At 35.5% G+C, this 24,896-nt stretch overlaps 1 long non-coding RNA gene across 9 annotated transcripts in view; it reads right to left on the reverse strand.

The window, feature by feature from the left end:
- The window catches only part of LOC104233391 (uncharacterized), a 31,133-nt gene extending 24,815 nt beyond the window's left edge, over nucleotides 1–6,318 (reverse strand). For 2 of the 9 annotated variants that reach the window (XR_011400442.1, XR_011400441.1), the window contains exons 1-5: nucleotides 5,436–6,274; nucleotides 3,747–3,850; nucleotides 2,632–2,715; nucleotides 1,328–1,591; nucleotides 49–589 (exon numbers count right to left, since the gene is read on the reverse strand). This is a non-coding gene — a long non-coding RNA (uncharacterized lncRNA). Of the gene's footprint in view, nucleotides 1–48; nucleotides 590–1,076; nucleotides 1,188–1,241; nucleotides 1,592–2,631; nucleotides 2,716–3,746; nucleotides 3,851–5,435 lie in introns of those variants that run through there. The other 7 variants (XR_011400443.1, XR_712624.2, XR_011400440.1 and 4 more) reach the window with 7 other exon arrangements.
- Nucleotides 6,319–24,896: the final 18,578 nt, after the last annotated feature.

Consider the following 24,896-nt stretch of genomic DNA (forward strand, 5'->3'; position numbering starts at 1 on the left):
TGATAGACTTTTCTTTTTTCCTTGCAAAGTGAGTAAAAATATATTGACCTTGTTGCCTGTTGAATTAGTTTTGAAGTTGCTGCTTTTTAGTTGTGTTATTCGCATTGGTGCTATTTGAGCAGCTTAAGTAAGGTGTAGAATATCAGTTTGCCTGTGGCTGTAAGATTGTGGTTATGTATGCTTTTGGAAAGAATTGGTTAAAGCAGCATAGGGAAGTTATACTTCCTTCAAAGCATCGCCGACTTCTTTTGTTTCAAATAAAACGATGAATGTAGATATAAGATAGCAAGAAGAGAGCTTCTTGAATTATGATTCCCATTGGTGTACTTGACTTCTTTGCTTTCTTTTCTCTTTGCTTTCTTTCCAGCAAGAAGTTAGGAGTTATGGGGAATTCTACTGCCTAAATATCAAAGTATTCCTTCCAGGCCATGCATTTCTCTAATTTTCTCTCCTTCGGTATATATTATACGTCACTTTTCTTTTTTAGCCTATGCTGTGTTCCTTTTCGCTGATTAGCCTAGTTAGACTTCAAGTTACTGCTCCTGTCAAATATCAACAATCCTAGTATAATCCCACACCTTACCCCTACCTGGAAGATAGAGAGAGGTTGTGTTCAAGGCAAGATGACAATAAAGCAGTAGCACAAGCATTAACAACAACTAAATAACAAGAAAACCAAGAAAAGGGGACAATACGTAAAACTATAAATCTAACAATAGTGTCACACCAGATTAACACTAATACTACTGGTATGTAAAAGAAACACTCTTGACTACGTACTAGCCTTCTACCTTAACTAGTATACGTACCCGCACGATGCGCGGATCAATTCAAAGAAAAAGAGTGAAAAGAGATATATGTATATTGCAGATTAAATTCAGTGATCACAATCAAAACAATTAAAAAAAATAAATAGATGAATTCCATTCAGTTATCTCTATATTATTGTTGGCAAGGACTACCAATCTCAAGTGACTTGTTAAAAATGGGTCTGAGCGTGAAATATTTGGTCTTGTTTTTGATCGGAAAAATATTTGTTCCTCATTATGAATTAAAAACTTAGCAGCAGCAGAAGAAGAAAAATTAACCTAAAAAAAGTTTAATTTCTTCATAAAGCAAAAAACCAGCTAACTCATTTAGCTTTGCTAATATATCCAACGGCTTGCTACTTCCTTTTAGTAAGCTATCTGACAACAAAAAGAAAATTAAAGAGAGACCAAATAAATACTCCTACTAATCCATAAGGACTTAAAGTATACTTCTACATTAATTAATCAAATAAATCGACCAAGTTACTTGAATTACCATCAATGGAGTTTTTAAATACCTCAAATATCAGGGGTTAAATTGGATAAAAACTACTTCATTGTAGTCTGCTCTATTGAAGGCAATAATCTGGCCATACTTTTGTAACCATAAAAGCTGCTAGTGGCATATGGAGCCTATCTGATATTTAAAAATAGATGTGATTTTCTGGAGAAGACGACTTTCCAGTAAATCATCCAACATTTTGCAATTGTCTTTCCAATTTTTTCTTCATCAAGGATATCAATTACCGCTGAAAGAGTAGTACTTGTTTGCAAGAAATACTCTGCAATTTGTAAAAGCAAAAAAACGTGATTAAATGACAAATAATATAAGACTGCATTTTACAATCCAATTTAAAACATAAGATTTACATCACCTTCGTCTATTTGGTTAATAGAATTCAACATTCACTGCTACAACCGCAATATCTTAAACATGGTAATCATTGTCCTATTTCTGATTATATTATTTCATATAATTGAGTAAAAGAAAAAAGACTACTAAAATGTAAAATGTGATATAGCTTGGAGGGAGAAGTCAGGGTAAAGAAAGTTATAACATAAACTTGAACAAATAGTCGAAGAGATCATGTCTAAACTTGAAAAGTAAAAGAGTAGGAATCCTACTATGGCATACCTAATGTTAAAAATAAAGACCACCACCCTGAGATAGGTGCAATACGGAGTGAAAGATAAAAGTTTAAGGAGAAAAGAATACAGACGGCAATATCTGCAACCAAGATTTACAGCAAATTGACCTGAAAAATCAAGCTAAAAATGAAAGAAGTTGTTACAAAAGAAAATGAACTATAGTTTCAGTGAGAGTTTAAATCAAATTGATTCACCAACTCCAACCTATGGCAATTCTTTTATCAAGATGCTTTATGGAAAATCCAATTATTGGTAAATTTTCTACGGAAAAAAGTGCAAGCAGAATACCAAGAGTAGCCTCGGATTCACACAGTTGACTTCGTGGGTTTATCAAAGAACTTTTACGTGAGACTTATCCTCTAATTGTGGACGAATGGAAGGGAAAGTAGAAAGAGGGAAAATAGAAAATGATTTTTACGTTCGAACCTTGCTGAAGGCAAAAACTTGGTATTTAAATGAAGGGTACACAACAACTTCGCTTAAAAAGGTTAATTAGGAGAAGTATGTCTAATAGCTGCTATAAATATTTTTGTGTTATTTCTACAAATCAACACAATCAACCCCTTTTGTATTGTTTTACTTACTAATAGTAATGATGCAAGCCAAAACAACAAACACAAAGGACACCTAAAAGTCACATAAGTTCAGAATTAAAAAGTAGTATTTTTAGTACCTGTCCAAATCAAGAACTGGACTATACACAAGTGTTTCAAAGTAGCTACAATAAAATGCCACGCTTGATTGTAGTAAACTGATTCTGCAAACCAAAACATCCTTGTATATGTTTCTAAGAAGATAAAGATAAGGAGAAAGAACGATGCAACTTTGCATAAAAAATTTAGTTAGGAAAATTATGTCTAATGGCTGCTATAAACATTTTTGTACTGCTCATAAAATAATTTTAATATTTAACTTGTTGTAAAATGGTATTGTAAAACTTAATTATGTCAATGAATATTTAATCACTTATTTTACTACAATTCATACATGCTTCCATGAAATTGTGTAACTGAGTGAACATTCTAAACATCAGCATTCCCAGGGAAATAGCAATATAAGTATACAGTAGCTAAACACTTTCAAATAGCTATATTTCTATTTGAAAGGATTTGATATTTCTGTATCAAATAGCTATATTGCTAAACACTTTATATTTATAATTATTGTATCTTTATTTAACTGATTAAGTGAGTACATGCATTTTACAGTATTCCGGAGATATAGAATTTGCTAAAATTTCTTTTCTTTTAGTCCTTCTCATGTGTCAGCTTTATTCCAAACAAATGTTTACATTCTGAATTATGCCATGAAACTAATATGAAAATTTAACACATAACAGTTTGATTTTTATATTCAAATAATTCCATTATATATTTACTAATAATACTTATTCTAACTACTATGTCATACCTATAAGCAACCAATGAAAAGAACATCTGGTGCTACAGGTCAGCTAACCAGAGCTCGGTTGTAGCACAACCATCGGATGTTAGTCATCGATTCGGAACTTTGCCAAGGGAAATTAAAATCCTAAAAATTTACTAAAAGATGTGTAACTAATAAAATAAAAATTATCAATGTTCCGTTATTAGAGTTTTCATTTGTCATGTGATATCATTCTGATAATTAGCTAAAATAAATGAGGCTATTCCCTAGTTCAATAGATTACAAAGGCAGCCCCACACTGATGGAAAAAACATACTGTTAAACATGATAATAACATAACTAAAAAGGGTAAAAAAAAATTATAAAGTAATAAAAATTTGTGGTAAAGCCTTAATATACTACCTCCATTTTCAGCATCTGAACTTAATTCCCCTTCATATGTGCTCAGTTCAAAATTAGTAATTGCCTCCCTTCTGTTGCACTTTATACAAGTCTTATCGTACGTCCTGGTCCAAAAATCGTCATGTCAATATTGAAAGAGTAAACGACATAACAGAAAAGGGAGGGGGAGACTCAAGTTATGATCATTAGACATTACAGCTTCCATCTCGTTGTCAATTAGTCCTATAAAATCTGTATAATAATATGATAACATATAAAGTAAGTTTTTAACAGTTATTCCGCTGATATTATGAGATTCCTAAGCTATGGTAATATAAGTTGTTAGTTACTTCTTACTGAGAAAGTGCAAAAAACTGAGCTTCCTATCGTCCACATTTGTGCATCGTGGCTCCCCTGTATTTTGCTCTTCCTCTAGAGGACCTAATGCTTAGACGTCGAAGTATTTGCACAAACTCTCCTTTTCTGATATTAGACCTATACTTACCAAGTCAGAAGACCAGTGAGCCACAATCAGTTACATAATTTAAACAAATATTAAAACTTAGGTGGTTCAATAATTATCTATCAACACGCACTTTAGATCTACATGGTAATCACAGACATTTAAATTTTTATTTGCATCCAGACTTGATCTGACAAAGTCTTCCCAAAGAGTTGCAGCAATGTTATTGCTTCTACAATTATTATAAGGTTAAGCATAAGAATCAAAATAAAGAATTGTTGAAATATTTACTTAATTTAATAAATTGTGGCGAGCTTACTTATAATCTTGTATCTAAATGTTCATGATAATACGACTGCTATCGTTTTGTTTGATAGACTTTACGTCCTCATAGGTTATAATTTCGCCAATAACATCTACAATAAAATTGACCAAGGAAATATATGCAAAATTGGTAATCATTATAGACAATATAAATAAAGATCGTGAAAGAATTAATAAATTTCATGATCTTAGCAATTAGTGTACATAACATAAAAGACAGAAAAGAGATTAGAGAATGTTAACTGAAACTGAAAATTATATTCTTAAAAGACAGAAATCAAATTGTGATTTTCGATAGAGGACACCTCAATTTTACAATTACTTTAATTAGCTACAACAAAAGTAAGTAGTTACCTTTTAGGTATCTATAACAATAACAACAGCAACAATCCAGTATAATCCCACTTAGTGGGATCTGGGTAGGGTAGTGTGTACGCAGACCTTACCCCTACCCTAGGGTAGAGAGGTTGTTTCCAAATAGACCTCTGGCATTCTTCCCTCCAAGAACTTCCCACCTTGCTCTTGGGGAGACTCGAACTCACAACCTCTTGGTTGGAAGTGGAGGTTGCTTACCATCAGAGCAACCCCTCTTGTCTAGGTATCTATAACAACTAAAGTAAAATATTTGGCAGGAATTTGACTATGGGCGTGTTGCCCATCCGTGAGATAAATTATGCCCTTTGGTAGAATGCAAATTGGATTTTCGCTCAAATCTAAGTTTTGCAATAAGAAAAAGCTACTGAAAGCAACTGGAAAAGCATCATCGAATAGATTACAGTTAGCAAGACTCAGAGTAACCAAGGAATTAGTAAACTAATATGTGATATTTAAGGACATATTTTCCTCTTCAGCATGCAGGATTGCAGAAATCCATACCATGGTTGGACCTAAATAGAACGTAATCATAAAGTTTAAAACAATACCTTTTAATCCATCAGAATAATCTCAATTGGAAAAAGGGTTATCAGGTCTTTGCGATCCGAATTTTTCCAAAGCCTGACAATTCGAACCTTTAATTTCCAACTCATTGACTTGCTGTTAATTTCACTAACCAAATATATTTCAGCCACCAGTAAGTCCTGAAATAGATAGAGGTATTTATAAATATAAGTAGAAACTCCAACAAAATGCTTATAGAAATACATATGAAGCAATAGATCATCTGAAATAATTGACTTGTGGCTGATAATTCTCCAAAAAATGCATGTGAAATGCAACGACGGCACATGAGCAAGAATCTGTGGTAAACCCCAAGATTGGTAAACAATAGCTGCCATAGATACCGGGTTTTTTTATATAACAAACGCCGTCAACAAACTTCACAGACATTATCAATACAATCTCAATTGGAATAAAATTGTTCATGAAACATAAATCATACCAATCACCTCTTGTAGTCTATAGTTGTTGTTTCATACGCACATAAGGGAGAAAAAATAGAACTATATGCTGTAAAAGTAAAAAACTAATTTGACAAAACTGTGAAATCATGGTACTGAGAATCCGAGGCAGAAGAAATCGTGGGTGAGGAGATGAAATCGTGGGAGAGATAGTGGGATTGAAGCGCCAATATAGGACTGAAATCCAATATAGAAGAATTCGTGGGCGAGGAGTTGAAAGCGTGAGAGATCGTGGGATTGAAGCGCCGAATTTGGAGGATTGATATTTTTAGGGTAAACTGGCATGGGAATGGCGTTCTTCATTGTCGTTTCTTCAAAGACTACTTTCTTTAATATATAGTAATATGTAAGGTAGTTTTTCAATTCTAGTCAGTTGTATTGCTATTTTATTTTTTGGTTCTCTTTTTTATGTGCTTTGAGAATTTGGGCTGAAATTTTTTCTTTTTGTGATACAGTGCTTTGTTAAATTTTTTGCTATTTCCTTTAATTATTTAAAAGACTTTTAGTTCAAAGACTGAATTTCTGATTGTTATCTATACAATAAAAAATGTAAAAAAATAAATTTTATTTTCTAATATGTGGATATTTTTTAGGATAAATTGGTGGATTTTGTTTTCAGTTTTACAAAATCCGAGATTTGCTATGCTAAAGTTTGTTTAAAAAGAGAAATTAATTTTTACCTAAAATAACTAATTTGTCCTAAAGTTGCCACATGGCATTTTGTGCACGCAACACTTGGCTAAATATTAGGGCTGACTTCTTTCCTTTTAACAAAACTGCACAGAAGTGTTTACGGTTTTCTCATGAATGGTTTGAATTCTACTTCTTAATATTTAGGAGCAATGTCTTAACATGTCATGTGTCATTCTATTGTTCTGCCATTTGGCTTCATGAGGTGCAAGTCTTCTGCTTTTAATTATTGCTTTGAGAATTTGGGCTGAAATTTTTTCTTTTTGTGATACAGTGCTTTGTTGAATTTTTTGCTATTTCCTTTAATTATTTAAAAGACTTTTCAGTTCAAAGACTGAATTTCTGATTGTTATCTATACAATAAAAAAAGTAAAAAAATGAATTTTATTTTCTAATATGTGGATATTTTTTAGGATAAATTGGTGGATTTTGTTTTCAATTTTACAAAATCCAAGATTTGCTATGCTAAAGTTTGTTTAAAAAGAGAAACTAATTTTTACCTAAAATAACTAATTTGTCCTAAAGTTGCCACATGGCATTTTGTGTACGCAACACTTGGCTAAATATTAGGGCTGACTTCTTTCCTTTTAACAAAACTGCACAGAAGTGTTTACGGTTTTCTCATGAATGGTTTGAATTCTACTTCCTAATATTTAGGAGCAATGTCGTAACATGCCATGTGTCATTCTATTCTTCTGTCATTTGACTTCATGAGGTGCTTTTGTCTTCTGCTTTTATTTATAGATAGATTATTGACCTCCACACCTTTCTATCAAGGGTCATGCCTTCGGTAAGCTGAAGCAACGTCATATTTTGCCTGATCACCTCTCCCCAATACTTCTTCGGCTTGCTCCTGCCTCTCATTAAATCCACCAAGGTTAATCTCTCGCACCTTTTTACCCGGGCATTTGCGCTCATTTTTATATGCTCAAACTATCTAAGTCTTGCTTTCCGCATTCTGAATATTTTGAGAGCTATTTCCTTCAATATTTTTGGATGGTCGCATCAGAATTAGCAGCAAAACCAAAAAGATTTGAATATGTTTCCCTCAGGGGTGTGTATGCCTAATCCATGCATATGTCCTAAGACCTGAATCTAATTTTCGTTCCATCTCCCTCCTTAATGGATTAATGATGTGGAACTTCACCTGCAAAGTTATGTGTTTTCCGGGCCCATATCCGTGAGAATAAGATAAATACCTAGTACGCCATGTAAAAATTTACTCGTATTCAGTGTTTACACCAACTCAATAAATACATAAGCCATGTCTTCAAAATATACTCTTATCACTAAATTGTAGTTAATTAATATATATTTTTACCTTAGTTTATGACTTAATTATGGTGAATTAATATGTTTTGGTGTAAATATCGGGATGAGTAAGTTTTTTCAGTACGCTACTACCGTTCTCCCTAAAATTTGCATCATGACTCTTCTCCTTGGTAAATCTTCCTCTTGATTGTAGCTCCTTGGCCAAGGGCTTTTCTTCTGCACCCTCAAATTGCTTAGGCTACCCTCTTTTCAGAGTTGCATCACAACAATGTTCCCTTCAAATATTTTCTTTTTGTTGATTATTTCCTCTTCAAAGAAAATCCTTCTATTCTAATTGCTTCTCTACCTCAAAAGGCAGAGGAAAAAGGACATGGTATAAATTGATGGCTACCCAACAGATAAGTAAAAGATATTTCATTAGATGGATCAATAAGGTCCCAATAATCATGTACATCAGAGTAGAACTTCCCTATTCCCTATGATTGAAGAGGTTATAACAAATCTACAAAAATATTAACATAGTTTTCTAGTTGCAGATTACACCAGGAGTTCAAAATATGTAAAAGTTTAGATCCAATAAAAAAATTAGCTGTGTATTTGTCTTCAAAGCCATCTGTTATTTCTTTTTGTCGAAACTATTATGCAATTGCAAATGGTAACTGTGTAAAATATCTGTCGGAGGCGCTCCTCGTCCTACACAAAGTTATATCTGCCCCCGACGGATGATATTGGACTTCCAAGTAGCCACTCTCTTCTGGAATAAGGAACTTTTGTTGGGAAAATTAACCCCCACGGGAATAATATTCACGGTATACGATTGTAATAAATGCGGATTACTAAAATACAGTAATTAACGGTCATAATAAAAGAAACAAGGGTACTGAGATTTTTACAGGAAAAATCCTTCTGAATAAGGGAAACTCGAGAGGAGCAATTGATTTCACTATAGTAAAGATTTTACAATTTGTGGCACCGAACAAAATACTCCAATACCAATACACAATCCTCTTTTGATTTTTTCACCTCACTACAAATACCGCTCAAACTTTTTATATTTTTCCTTATAGAGTACCTTGCTTCTTACTCTGTAAATCACTCTCTTTCTCTCCATTTGGTGTGTCTTCAACTGAGTCATGAGCTATTCTTTTAGACGTCCAATACTCCTTGCTTGCATCATCGATGACATCATCATAATGTAAATGTCAAAGCTTCACCTTGTGAAAGCAATGAAAAATCCGACAACCCAAATCACATTTCCGGTAGATTTGGCAGCATGGTACTTTATGCTAAAGGAAGTTTGTCTTCCTTTCACATTCATGGGATGAACTCCACAATCTCCCTCTCTAGTCTCATGCACCTGAAGGAGGTATCTCCAGTTTTTCATATGGAGTTCATGCCAACAAGTTCTTTGCATAGCTCGAACTTGTCTCTTGGTATTACCTTGGTCAATATATCCGCAGGATTTTCACTTGTGTGAATCTTCCTGACCTGCAAAGATTTGTTCTCTACTTGCTCACGAATCTAATAATATATCACATCAATATGCTTTGTTCTTGCATGGTACATAGAGTTCTTGCTCGAGTCTATTGCACTTTGACTATCACAATAGATAACATACTCCTTCTGATGCAAGTCAAGCTCTTGAAGGAACCGTTTAAGCCATATCATCTCCTTACTAGCTTCAGTAGCGGCAATGTACTCTACTTCAGTTGTAGAGAGTGCGACACACTTCAGCAACCTTAATTGCCATGATATAGTTCCCCCCCCTCCTTGAAAATGTAAACAAATATACAGTAGTGGATTTTCTATTATCAATGTTACCTGCAATATCAACGTCTGTATAGCCCTTGAAGATTGGATCAGATCCTCCAAAACACAAGCATTCATCTGAGGTTCCTTTTAGATACCTGAGTATCCACTTCACAGCTTTCCAATGTTCTTTCCTGGGATTGTCAAGAAACCTGCTAACAACACCGACATCATGAGCAATATCAGGTCTAGTACATACCATTGCATACATTAAGCTCCCGACGGCAGAGGAATATGGAATTTTATCCATGCTTTCTTTATCTTCCTTTGTTGTAGGAAATTTTTTCTTGCTCAACTTCATATGACCAGCAACAGGCGTGCTAATTGGTTTAGCACTCATCCTGTTGAAGCGTTTAAGCACACGTTCAATGTACTTCGTTTGTGACAGCAATAACTTTTGATTTGTCCTATCTCAGATAATCTCCATTCCTACAATTTGTCGTGCTGGACTCAAATCTTTCATGTCAAAAGACTTGGACAAATTATTCTTCAACTTGGCAATCAACTTCTTGTCTTGTTCTACAATCATCATGTCATCCACATATAACAACAAGATGATAAAGTTATTTTTAGAGAATTTCCTATAGCATACACACGAATCTGAAAAAGTCTTTGTGTACATTTGACTTCCCATGAATGTGTCAAACTTCTTGCACCACTACCTTGGCGCTTGTTTCAGCCCATAAAGACTTTTTTTTCCTTTACTTCAAAACCTTCTGGCTGCTCCATATAGATTTCTTCTTCCAAATATCCATGCAGAAACGCAGTTTTCACATCCAACTGCTCCACTTCAAGATCCATGCTAGCTGCCACGCTCAAGATTGTTCGAATAGAAGTCATTTTGACAACAAGTGAGAAAATTTCATCAAAGTGAATACCCTTCTTCTGTTCGAAAACTTTTACCACCAATCGAGCTATGTATCTGACCAACTTGCAGTTTCTATCGCTACTGAGCTTAAAGACTCACTTGCACTTGAGCGGTTTTTTGCCTTTTGGAAGTTCAACCAGTTCGTGCGTGCCATTCTTCTATAGAGAATTCGTCTCTTCTTGCATGGCTTCCATCCACTCAATTTGTTCCGGGTGAGATAGAACCTCCTTGAAATTCTCTGGCTCCCCCTCATCATGAGGATATACTCTGAAAAAGGATATCTCGTGGACTCTACCTTCTCTCTTTCAGATATTCTCAAAGGTTGTCTTTTTATTGTTGCTCTTCTTCTTCCTCTTGTGGGCTAGGGTGCTCCCTCTGCTCAGCAACCTCTTCATCTACGCCTTCCGTGTGTCATTTTTCACTTGTGAAAGGATTACGTACAAATATAGTAGGAGCAGTAACAAAGTGAGTAACTGTACCATTATTATTTTTGGTCTTTGTTGATTGATCATTATCAATCCTGACCACATATTCTCTGAAGATCATATCTCTGCTTCTGATGATCTCTTTCCTTTTTGGGGTCCCACAATATATAGCCAAACTCTTCATCTTTATAACCGATGAAGATGCAGGGAATAACTTTGTCAACCAGCTTCGTTCTCTGCTCCTTTGGTACATGTGCAAAAGCTTTACATCCAAACACTTTCAGATGGGAGTAGGACGCCTCTTTGTTGGTCTAGACTTTCTCTGGAATGTCAAACTCCAATGGAATTTATGGGCTTCTGTTAATCAAGTAAAAGTTGTTTCACCCAAAATGACTTAGGTAGTTTTGCCATTTTTAGCATAATTCTCACTTTTTCGACAATGGTGTGATTCATCCTTTCAGCTATACCATTGTGTTATGGGGTTCCAGGAACTGTCTTCTCATGATTCCATGGCTTGAGCAGTAGTCTTCAAACTCCTTTAAACTATACTCTCCTCCATTGTCTATCCTGAGACACTTTAATTTTTGACTTGTCTCCCTTTCCACCAAAGCATGGAATTTTTAAAAAACTTGAAATACCTGGTCTTTTGTTTTCAAGAAATAAACCCACAATTTCTGTGAAGATCATCAATAAATGTGAGAAAATATTTATTACCTTCCATTGATTCTGCATCCATTGGACCACAAACATTAGAATATACTAAATCAAGTATATTCGATTTTCTTCCATGAGTTGCTTGAAACGATACCCTATGTTGTTTTTCAAATAAACAATAATCACAAGAATTTACAGTTGTACCTTTTGCAAAGGAGATGACTGACTTCTTAGATAGGATCTACAGTCCCTTCTCACTCATATGGCCCAATCTCCGGTGCCATAAATCTGCAGGCGTATCTTCTACAGTCTCATGTAATCCACCTTCGCATATCTCAGCGGTTGTCTTGTACGATGTGTAGGGAGAAAATCCTTTAGCAATCACCAATGATCACTTGGTGAGTCTCCACTTCCTATTGGCGAAGTGATTCTCGTACCCGTCTCAATCTAGAGCATTCCCTGAAATCAAATCATTCGTAAATCTAGTACGTGCTACACATCTTTTATAACTAATGTGCATCCGACATCTTGATACAAATGTCGCTAATCCCCGCAATCTTTAAGTGACTAGTATTTCCCATCTTGACCATCCCAAAGTCTCCTAGTTTGTACCTGCAGAAGAATTCTCTTACCAGTGAGGCATGGTAGGATGTTGTTGTGTTAACCACCAATTTTGACTCTTGGCTTGCTAAGTGCATGCATTCTTCCTCCTCATGAACGAAAAGAACCACTGAATCATCGTTGTGCACTGCAACAGTTGTGTTTTCATCATTCTTCTAACCACTACTCTCGCCTCGACCTTTCTTTAGGCACTCTATTTTGAAGTGATCAGGTTGACCGCAACTGTAGCAATTCCTAACCTTTGATTGGTTCCTGAACTTTCCACGAGTTTTGGATTTATCACAGCTACTCAATGCTCTATAAAAACTTCTTCTCTGTTTTCTATGGTAAGAGTCTTCCCCTGATTTTTGGGCTTCTTCCTCATCTTATCATTTAGTAGGAGGCTGATGTGACCTCCTTTAAATCAATAGTATCTCTACCATGCAGGATAGTTGTTGCCAAATTATCATAGGAAGATGGCAACGAGTTTAGAAGCATGATAGTCTTATGTACTTCAGTGATTGTTTCTCCGAGGTTTGTCAGCTGCGTGATTAATCCATTGAACATATTTAAATCATAGAAGAAGGAGGAGTCACAGTGAAGAAAATTCATACTACGGAGAATCCTGCTGATATGCTAACTAAGGTGGTGACTGCGATCAAGTTTCAACATTGTTTGGATTTGATCAACATTGTTGAACACTGAAGATTGAAGATGAAGACACAACCAAAATTTGTTATTGAGAGAGAATTGAAAATGTGGAATTTTGCCAAGGTGGAGATTTGTTGAAGTTTGGCAAAATGCCAAAGTCCCACATTGGTTGGGAGTTAAGTTTGGAGGGGATTTTTCCCCTATAAAAGAAGGCCTAATGTTTAGGATTGAGACACACCTCTCATTTGCCTTCTCATCTGTTTAAGGCATTTGTATCTTCTCTCTTTAGTATTATTTCACTTGTATTTTTGGAGTGGAATAAAATATTGGTTGTGTCCGAGGAGTAGGCAAAATTAGCCGAACCTCGTAAATTCTGGTGTTTCCTTTATTGTTGTTTTATTGTCTTATTTATTATTTGGTGGCTGTCATAATTTTTGGTATAGTAGTTGTGACTTATTCACACTATATACATTTGGCTTCCGCAACAATTGGTATCAGAGCCAAGGTACTGTCTAAGTATGCTCTGTGGTTGCAGCATAGTCTGATCTTCCACATCAGAAAAGATTTATCTTGGTAACTGAGTCAAGGTTCTGTCTGAGTATGCTCTGTAGTTGCAGCTTAGTCTGATCTTCTACATCAGAAAGGAAATAATCTTGATTTGTGTCGTCAGCTATTAAATAATATTTGTGTCAAATATGGGGGACAATAAACAAGAAGAATCTACATCAAGTGTCAACAATACGTCATCATTGGCATCTTCGCTTATGACAAGAATTGTGTCAAATGCGAAATTTGCGGTAGAAATTTTTGACGGGTCCGGACATTTTGGGATGTGGCAAGGCGAGGTTCTAGATGTCCTTTTTCAACAAGGGCTAGATCTGGCCATTGAAGAAAAGAAACCAGATGTTATTGGAGAAGAAGATTGGAGAATTATCAACCGTGTTGCTTGCGGTACCATTCGATCCTACCTTGCTAGAGAGCAGAAATATCCATACACAAAGGAAACTTCTGCAAGTAAATTATGGAAAGCACTGGAGGATAAATTTTTGAAGAAAAACAGTCAAAATAAATTGTACATGAAGAAGAGACTGTTTCACTTCACCTATGTTCCTGGTACCACGATGAATGAACATATCACCAGTTTCAATAAGTTGGTCACAGATTTGCAAAATATGGATACAACTTATGATGATGGTGACTTGGCCTTAATGTTGTTGGCGTCACTTCCTGATGAGTACGAGCACCTTGAAACTACTCTACTCCATGGAAATGACGAAATTTCTCTCAGAGAAGTTTGTTCAGCTTTGTACAGCTATGAACAAAGAAAGCGAGAAAAACAGAAGGGCGGAGAAGGAGAAGCACTGTTTGTGAGGGGTCGTCCTCAAAATCAAACGAGGACAAAGAAGGGAAGATCCAAGTCAAGATCCAGACCCAGCAAAGATGAATGTGCCTTTTGTCGAGAAAAAGGGCACTGGAAGAAAGACTGTCCGAAGTTGAAGAATAAGGCCAAACATAACAATGGAAAGGCTATTATGGATTCAAATGTAGCTGATTGTGATGATTCAGACTTCTCATTAGTTACAACAGAGTCATCAACATCATCAGACATATGGTTGATGGACTCGGCTTGTAGCTATCATATGTGTCCCAACAGGGACTGGTTCGTGGAATTTCAAGAAGGAGAATATGGAGTCATCCACACAGCGGATAACAGCCCTCTTACCTCATATGGCATTGGTTCAATACGATTAAGGAACCATGATGGAATGATCAGAACATTGATAGATGTTCGATATGTACCGGATTTGAAGAAGAATCTCATCTCTGTGGGAGCCCTAGAATCAAAAGGGTTCAAAATCATTGCAGAAAATGGAGTGATGAGAGTATGCTCCGGTGCACTAGTGGTAATGAAGGCTAATCGGAAGAATAATAATATGTATCGCTATCGTGGCAGTACAGTTATTGGGACAGCGACAGTAACATCCAGTGACGACAAAGAGGCAGAAGCAACCAAGCTATGGCACATGCGCTTGGGACATGCTGGAGGAAAATCCTTGAAAACTCTATCAGATCAAGGATTGTTAAAAGGAGTAAAGGCTTGCAACTTGGAGTTTTGTGAGCATTGTGTTAAAGGGAAACAGACAAGGGTTAAATTTGGTACAGCGATCCATAATACTAAAGGCATTTTGGATTATGTACACTCTGATGTTTGGGGTCCTTCCAAAACACCTTCATTGGGTGGGAAGCACTATTTTGTAACCTTTGTTGATGATTTTTCCCGAAGAGTATGGGTGTATACAATGAAGAGCAAAGATGAAGTGTTGGGAATTTTTCTCAAATGGAAGACGATGGTGGAGAATCAGACAGGCAGGAGAATCAAGTGTATTCGCACAGACAATGGAGGTGAATACAAAAATGATCATTTCAATAAGGTCTGTGAAAATGATGGCATCATCCGACACTTCACTGTTAGACATACACCACAACAGAATGGAGTGGCAGAACGTATGAACCGGACCTTGCTGGAGAAGGTACGGTGTATGTTGTCCAATGCTGGCTTGGGCAAAGAATTTTGGGCTGAGGCAATTACATATGCATGCCACCTCATTAATCGTCTACCATCTGCTGCTATTGATGGCAAAACACCATTTGAAAAATGGTACGGAAAACCTGCTGTAGATTATAACTCTTTGCACGTGTTTGGCTCAACTGCATATTATCATGTGACGGAGTCAAAATTGGATCCAAGGGCAAAGAAGGCTATTTTTATGGGAATTACTTCTGGAGTCAAAGGATATCGCTTATGGTGTCCTATGACAAAGAAAGTAATATTCAGCAGAGATGTTACCTTTGATGAATTTGCTATGGTAAATAAGGTAACAGAAGATACCAAACAAAATGAAGGTGCTTCTAAGCAGGTGGAGTTTGAGGGAAAATTTATTTTTCCTACACAAGAAGCAGAGGAGGAAACAAATGAAGATTACCCTCTGGAAGGAGAGCCAGTAGAGGAGATTCCAACTCAGGAATCTCAACAACAACTTGAATCAATAGCAACCAGCAGGCCAAAAAGAACAATAACGAAACCTGTTCGTCTCATAGAGACGGTTGCTTGTGCAACCTCAATTGTAGCTGATGATGTTCCTACTACTTATAAAGACGCTGTCCAAAGTTCAGAAGAAGATAAGTGGAGGATTGCCATGAATGATGAAATACAGTCCCTTCATCAGAATCATACATGGAGATTGGCCAATCTCCCGAAGGGAAAGAAAGCAATTGGGTGCAAATGGGTATTTGCAAAGAAAGAAGGATTTCCTAACCAATTAGATGTTCGCTACAAAGCAAGATTGGTGGCCAAAGGATATGCTCAAAAGGAGGGAATTGATTACAATGAAGTGTTTTCTCCAGTTGTAAAACATTCCTCCATTAGAATTATGTTGGCTTTGGTAGCACAATTGGATTTGGAACTAGTTCAGATGGATGTAAAAACTGCGTTTTTACATGGAAACTTGGAGGAGGAAATCTACATGACTCAGCCAGAAGGATTCAAAGTTGCTGGAAAAGAAAATATGGTGTGCAAACTTGAAAAATCGTTGTACGGATTGAAACAATCTTCTAGACAATGGTACAAGCGATTTGACGAGTTTATGTTGCGGCAAGGGTACAAGAGAAGCAAATACGATCATTGTGTGTATTTGCACAAGCTTAAAGATGGTTCCTTTGTATATCTTCTCCTATATGTTGATGATATGTTGATAGCTTCCAAGAATTTGGAAGAAATTGATAAGTTGAAGATTCAACTGAAGAAGGAGTTCGAGATGAAGGATTTGGGTGAGGCAAAGAAAATTCTTGGCATGGAGATAATTAGAGATAGACGTTCAAAGAAACTCTGTTTATCTCAAAAGGAATATTTGAAGAGAGTACTTCAACGTTTTGGCATAGATGACAAGACTAAGCCAGTTAGTACTCCACTTGCTTCCCATTTTAAGCTAAGTACTACTATGTCGCCAATGGATGAAGCTGAACGAGAGTATATGTCAAAGGTACCATACACAAATGTTGTTGGTAGCTTGATGTATGCAATGGTTTGCACAAGGCCTGACATTTCACAAGCTGTTGGAGTTATTAGCAGATATATGCACAATCCAGGGAAGGAGCATTGGCAAGCTGTGAAGTGGATTCTACGGTATATTCATAATACTGTAGATGTCGGGTTAGTTTTTGAGCAGGAAGACAATCAGTCTGTAGTTGGATATTGTGACTCAGATTTTGCGGGTGATATGGACAAACGAAGATCAACTACTGGTTATGTGTTTACTTTTGCAAAGGCACCAGTTAGTTGGAAGTCTACTTTGCAGTCAACAGTTGCTTTGTCTACAACAGAGGCAGAGTACATGGCTATTACAGATGCTGTGAAAGAGGCAATTTGGCTTCAAGGATTGCTAAAGGAGCTTGGTGTTGAACAAAAAGGTATCACAATTTTTTGTGATAGTCAAAGTGCTATTCAATTAGCGAAGAACCAAGTTTATCATGCAAGGACGAAGCACATTGATGTTCGGTATCATTTCGTACGAGAAATCATAGAAGAAGGTGGAGTCACGGTGAAGAAAATTCATACTACAGAGAATCCTGCTGATATGCTGACAAAGGTGGTGACTGCGGTCAAGTTTCAACATTGTTTGGATTTGATCAACATTGTTGAACACTGAAGATTGAAGATGAAGACACAACCAAAATTTGTTATTGAGAGAGAATTGAAAATGTGGAATTTTGCCAAGGTGGAGATTTGTTGAAGTTTGGCAAAATGCCAAAGTCCCACATTGGTTGGGAGTTAAGTTTGGAGGGGATTTTTCCCCTATAAAAGAAGGCCTAATGTTTAGGATTGAGACACACCTCTCATTTGCCTTCTCATCTGTTTAAGGCATTTGTATCTTCTCTCTTTAGTATTATTTCACTTGTATTTTTGGAGTGGAATAAAATATTGGTTGTGTCCGAGGAGTAGGCAAAATTAGCCGAACCTCGTAAATTCTGGTGTTTCCTTTATTGTTGTTTTATTGTCTTATTTATTATTTGGTGGCTGTCATAATTTTTGGTATAGTAGTTGTGACTTATTCACACTATATACATTTGGCTTCCGCAACAGGTCTTTCATCCTTCTTTGCCATATTGAGAAGCCATCATTACCGTTGAATCTTGTTACTTCATATTTTACTCCTGATATTTTTTTTTATCACAAAGTAAAATTGACTGTAAATAATATTTCTGTGAATGAGCAGAACCTGTGCTCTGATACTAGTTGTTGGGAAAATTAACCTCCACCGAAATAATACTCACGGTAGACAATTGTAATAAATGTTGATTACTAAAATACAGTAACCAACGGTAATAATAAGAGAAACAAGGACACCGAGCTTTTTACGTGGAAAACCCTTCTCAATAAGAGAAAAACTACGGCTCCAGAGGAGCAACTGATTTTACTATAGCAAGAATTTTATAATTTATGATACCGAGTAAAATACTCCAATACCACTACATATTCACAGAAAATCCTCTTTTGATTTTTCTACCTCACCACAAATACCGTTCAAACTCTCTATATTTTTCCTTACAAAGTATTTTGCTTCTAACTCTGTAAATCACTCTCTTTCTCTCTATTTGATGTGTCTTCAACTGACTCAGGAGCTATCTCCTTATAGACGTCCAATACTCATTGCTTGCATCATGGATGACATCGTCATAATGTAAATGTCAAAGCTTCACCTTATGAAAGCAATGAAAAATCCAACAACCCAAATCACATTTCCTGTAGATTTGGCAGCATGGTACGTTATGCCAAAGGAAGTTTATCTTCCGTTCACAATCATGGGATGGACCCCACGACTTTAGCTTGTCTAAAGCAAACCCTCAGGGGTCGTTTGGTACGCAGGATAAGGTGAGATAAGGTGCGAGATTAAATTTATATTATATTTGGTTGACGGTATAAATTTATTCCAAGATAAATTTATACCAAGGATAAATTTATACAGTCAATCAAATATAGAATAAATTTAATCTCATGGGATAAATTTATACCGTCAACCAAACATAGTATAAATTTAATCCCAATCTTAATACAAGATAGCTCACCTTATCGCATCAAACTTGGGATTATATTATTCTACCTCCCAGCAGGGCGAAGCCACAATGCTGTTTGCGGGTTCGACAATTTATACAGTCAACCAAACATAGAATAAATTTAATACCATGGGATAAATTTATATCGTCAACTAAATATAGTATAAATTTAATCCCAGTCTTAATATAGGATAGCCCACCTTATCCCATAAAACTTGGGATTATATTATTCTACCTCCTAGCAGGGGCGGAGCCACAATGCTGTTTGCGGGTTCGGCTGAACCCAATAGCTTTTGTTCAAACCTTGTATTTGTATTAAGAAATTCAGTAAACATGTACAAATCATTAATTTAGAACCCAATAATTTAAAAGGATTATAATCTCGAAATCATAAGATTCAAATCTTAGCTCCTTTTCTGTCTCCCAGGTGGAATAAATTAATCCAGAGATTATAGTACGCGTACCAAACGACCCCGATCTCTTACTGGTGGTGAAGTCAGGACTTTTAGTAATAAGTTAAAGATTTGACTTAGCGACATAATATAATATTTCAGCTAAGAGGCGTCCATTTGACCCCTCTTACAAGCTTACACTAAGGTGGCTATGCTGTTGTCTCTTAGTATACGTGTCTTAAGGGAAGCAAGCAAAGATTCTTGGTATCCATCAATCAATCAACCATGCAAATTAGTCTTTGGGGCGTAAGTCCCATAGGTGTTTAATTTTTAATTTTTTAGAAAATAATATAATTACAGTAAATATTTATAAACATGTAAAATTGCATAAAAATTGAAAAAAATAATAAATATGTGAAAAATATATATATAGATTTGCTCCATCCCCATAAAAAATTAGTCAAAACAATCTATTATACGCTACTTACAAGCACAAGTAACTTGAGTCGAAAAGAATAAAGTTTTCTACATGGAAAAGCAAAAAAGATGACTAACCTGCAATTTGAACTTTGAACTAGCTACTATGAAGGATAATGGAGTTCTCTTTGTATTTGTAAAAAAAATATTTGAATATTCGTTGCTTTTGGGGAGATATTAGGACTTCAATCAATACATTTCAGTTTTTTTTTTAAATTTTTGAGTAATTACAAGCTGACTTTTGAGAATTTGGGTATTATATGAAGGACTTATGCATTAAATTTTGTTTTAATTGAAAAAAGTCTTTGGGGCTTATACCTCACTACAAAAACGCGCCTCAAATGCCCAGGTGTACGCCCCGAACGCCCGAGCATATGCTCCGAATTGTTGGGCGTACGCCTCTTAAGACTTTCGCCTCACACCATCGTCTCAGGGCATTTTGGTGCGCCTCGCCACAGGACTCGCCTCGAGAATGCCTTTAAAACAATAATTATAACCCTCTTGTGATTCCTTTGCTCTGTTCCTATTGAACCTTCCGTTAAGCTCGCAAATCATTTTTGGCTATAGCTCTGTTAATTTCCAGTCGATTCAATCAAGCTTACTGACATTGATATCAGAAATTATTTAAGTCACGGATTAGATCGAACTTTACTCAAAAAAGGCCCCACTTAGATTGTGAATGACGCACTAATGCTAAGGTTCATGCATCTTTGTTATACGATGATGACTTATTACTTGGATTCTTCTCCTCTTGTTGTCTCACTACTTTAATTGTTTTACTTTATTCATCAACTAACATGCTTTTCGCAATCAATTCAACAATCAATATCATCAATAATAGATACTCAGTGATTTTCACAAGTGGAATTTAAGGATTATAGTGAATACGCATATCTTACTATAGGCTTTTTCACAATTTTTTTCTTTTACTTTTTGAATAAAATTTTGCTTCTGACCCTAAAGTAGCGGTTTCACAAGTTCAAAATCCGATGGCCTTGTGACTACTGATGTTCAGTTGAGCCTTCTCTACTTTCTATTAGCTACATAAAAATAAAATAAAAATTATTTGTCAGTTTTCACTATATCTTTTGAAGGGATTTTCCCGTTTTTTAAAATAGATTAGGAGGAAGGAAAAACAAAATTTTATGGAGTTGCAACATGAATTTCATTTCAAAGGTTGAATTTCTCCTTATTCAGCAATTGATGTTAACCAAAAATTTGAATATAATCTAGAAGATCCTAAAACTTGGTAGATATGACTGGAAAAAGTTTGACAGTTTTTGACCATAACCTTTTGCTGGGTAGTTGGAAAACAGAAATTAGATAATTTTGGTTTTAGACTGATGGAAGGTGCACTCAAGAGTTGGCTAGTGGTATCTAGACCTGTTGAATGGGCCAACCCAACCCGGACCCAAACCCGTTGACTCTTGGCCCATGAGTCCTTAATCGGGCCAATCCGGTTTACTTTCTTATAGGGGCCGGTCCGAATTTAATCCGCTAATCAAAACATGTTAATCCGATCCGGACTTGAACATGTGCTATATGATTTAATTAAAAAGGTTAAAAACTAATAAATGATAAAAATTTCAAAACACTTTATACATATATACGAACTTGAAATTATTATATTTCCTTGAAGCCAATTAGAATAAAAATGAAAGAAAAACCATACTTTATTAACATTAAAACTTGAGAAAGATATAGAATTCGAATATTTTATAACTAATAGTTTAAAATATATGAAATTCGCCTATTTCGACAAGACGCTTCATAGTGTGTGGTACTATATTCCTTCTTCAATATTTGAATTCAATTTTTTACCACTTGTCTGAATATATATGTGAGCTGGTCCGCCCTGATTGACCCTGGGTCAGCTACCAGTTCAGGTCCGGTCCTGTCCAATGGGTCAAAATATTATAGTCCGGCTCAGGCCCCTTAAGTTAATGGGTTGGTCCGGTTAGGTTTTTGTGGGTCATGGGCCGGTTAAAGGATTAATTTTAATAGGTTATGCGGGCCGGTTTGTGGGTCGACCCGACCCATTTGGCAGGTCTAGTGGTATCCAATCAAATAGGACAACTTGGTTATAAATGAAAGAGGTTATTATTGAAAGAGATACAATTGGCAAAATTGTTGCAACTAGGGCAAATACTAAATTATCCGATTTTTCTGGGTGCATGTACGATGTTCAGTTGTTTTATGTCATTCTCCTAGTTGTCTTGTGGCCTAAAGCAATGGCGAACCCCTTACTTTAAACACCATAAATTTTGAGCTAAGAGTGTGATTTCTCAAATATATATCTAACATAATCTATACTTATTTTGTCTCATATCTATATTAGATTCAATTCCACATTATTATATTCAATTTTGCTGAATCACGATCTTTTACAATTAAAAGTATTAAAATCATAGATAAAGAAATTAATATGAGTTTGACTTTTGGTGTATGATTTCTGGTCAAACAATACAGAAACATCTCTACGACAAATCCAAACCATACCTATTATCACAACATCTGAGGCCACCGCCTCGGGTCTACCCGGAAAAGCATAGCAACGAGCCTAGCCATCGGCTTAGCCACAACTATGCCAAGGGTGGTCAAGCGCACATTCTTCACTGCAAAATTATCTGCGTATATAAGTTACATATTATTTTATATGACTATATATCATATTTTGAACACCTTTAACACAATTGAGTAAAGCAATCCAATGGTTCAAGGTGTTTAAAGTGACAACTGGTTCCCATATTTCTGCCCATGTATGGTGTATTTGATTCTTTTTCAATCTAAAAATTTTTCTAATAAAATAACTCTTAAAATTAAAATTTGTGTAGAATAAACAACTAATCTTAAAAGAATTCTTTTAATTAAAAGTTTTTTCTTAAATAAATTTTATAATTGAAAAGTCAGTTATGCAAAATTTGTCCAACAAAAGCTCTCTACAAATTTCAAATCCTCCGACTCTCTCTTTCCTTTGATCTTATGTTTACTTTTATTAGTAAAATGTCTAATATTTTCTTTTTATTATTTTAATTTTGATTTACAAAATTATAATTCTATTAAAAGTTTTTTTCATTGTTTAGGTGAATGTTGCGGAATTTTGGTACACCATTCATCGAAAAAAAATTATTGACTTGTTTAAAATTTGAACACCCTTAGAAAAATTCTTGGCTACGCCACTCTCCACCTACCTAACCCCTCCCCTAAGGACACCTCTAGCTGCATGTCCAAATAATCAAAGTGTCATGGGGATTATTGAGGAATAAATAGTTATTCAATTTCTCTTGGTGCATGCATGAAGTTGGTTGATGTTATGAAATAAAAGCAATTTAGTAAAACATGAACAAGAAATAAAAGCAATTTAGTAAAATATGAACAAGAAATAGAGATAGAGAGAAGGAAGAGATTTTCTTCTTCAATTGTGTGTATTTTTCTATCTATTACAAGACCTTTATATAGGCATAAAAAGTGAAGAAAATATGTCATGGAATATGTTATTGAACATACAAAATATGTCATTGAATATGTCATTAACCATTTGAGATGAAGATCATGGAAGAAGAGTAGACATTCACCATAATATGATATTTATCACAACACTCCCCCGTGGATGTCCAAATATAATGTGCCTCGTTAAAACCTTACTAGGAAAAAACCCTATGGAAAAAAAATCCTAGTGAAGGAAAAAGAGTACACATGTTTAGAAATACGCCTTTTGGTTGCCTCGTTAAAAACCTTGCAAGGGAAACCCGATGGGACAAAACCTTGTAAGGGAAAAGAGTACAACGCGTATTAACTCCCCCTGATGAGAGCCTCAATTCACATCCTTGATCATTCACATCCCAATCTTGTACACTATTTTCTTAAAGGTTGACGTCGGTAGAGATTTGGTGAACAAATCAGCAATATTATCACTTGAAAGAATCTGTTGCACATTGATATCACCGTTCTTTTGAAGATCATGTATAAAAAATAACTTTAGTGAAATGTGATTTGTCCTAACTCCTTTTATGAATCCTCCCTTCAATTGGGATATTCATGATGTATTGTCTTCATACAAAATTGTGGGTAGTTTGTAACACTTCAAATTATTTTTGGCTCGAATAAGATGTATTATAGACCTCAATCATACACATTATCGACTTTCTTCATGAATAACAATTATCTCAGCATGATTAGATGAAGTAGCCACGATTGATTGCTTAGTCGATCGCCAAGATATGACAATACCTCCACATGTAAACACATAGCATGTTTGAGATTAAGCCTTGTGTGTGTCAGATAAATACCCCACATCGGCATAACTAGCAAGATCGGTATTGCAATCATTGCCATAAAATAAGCCCAAATTGGTGATCCCCCTTAGATAACGTAATATGTGCTTGATTTCATTCAAATGTCTCCTTGAGCGGAGCTATATCTTGCTAAGACATTAACTGAAAAAGTTATGTCAGACCTTGTAGTGTTAGCAAGATATAGTAGCGCACCAATTGCATTAAAATATGGTACTTTAGGACCAAGAAGCTCTTCATTATTTTCATGAGGTCGGAGTGTATCTTTATTTATATCGAGTAATCTCACAACCATCGGGGTACTTAATGGATGTGCTTTATCCACATAGAAGCTCTTTAAAATCTTTTTAGTGTATGCTGATTGATGGATAAAAATTCTATCTTTCATATATTCAATTTGTAGACCAAGACAAAATTTTGTCTTTCCAAGATCTTTCATTTCAAATTCTTTCTTTAAACAGTCTACTGCTTTAGGAAGCTCTCCGGGAGTTCTAATGATATTTGAATCATCAACATACATGGCGATTATAACAAATTCAAATCCATATCCTTTTATAAAATACAAGGACAAATTGAATTATTCTTGTACCCTTCTTTCAACAAGTACTCTCTTGGGAGATTATACCACATGCACCCTGATTGTTTCAATCCGTATAAGGATTTTTGAAGCTTTATTTAATAAATTTCTTGGAAACCTTAATATGCTCCAAGACAATTTAAATCTTTCAATGATATCCACTATA

This window comes from Nicotiana sylvestris, chromosome 1, assembly GCF_000393655.2.
Source record: "Nicotiana sylvestris chromosome 1, ASM39365v2, whole genome shotgun sequence".
NCBI classification, from domain to species: Eukaryota; Viridiplantae; Streptophyta; class Magnoliopsida; order Solanales; family Solanaceae; genus Nicotiana; species Nicotiana sylvestris.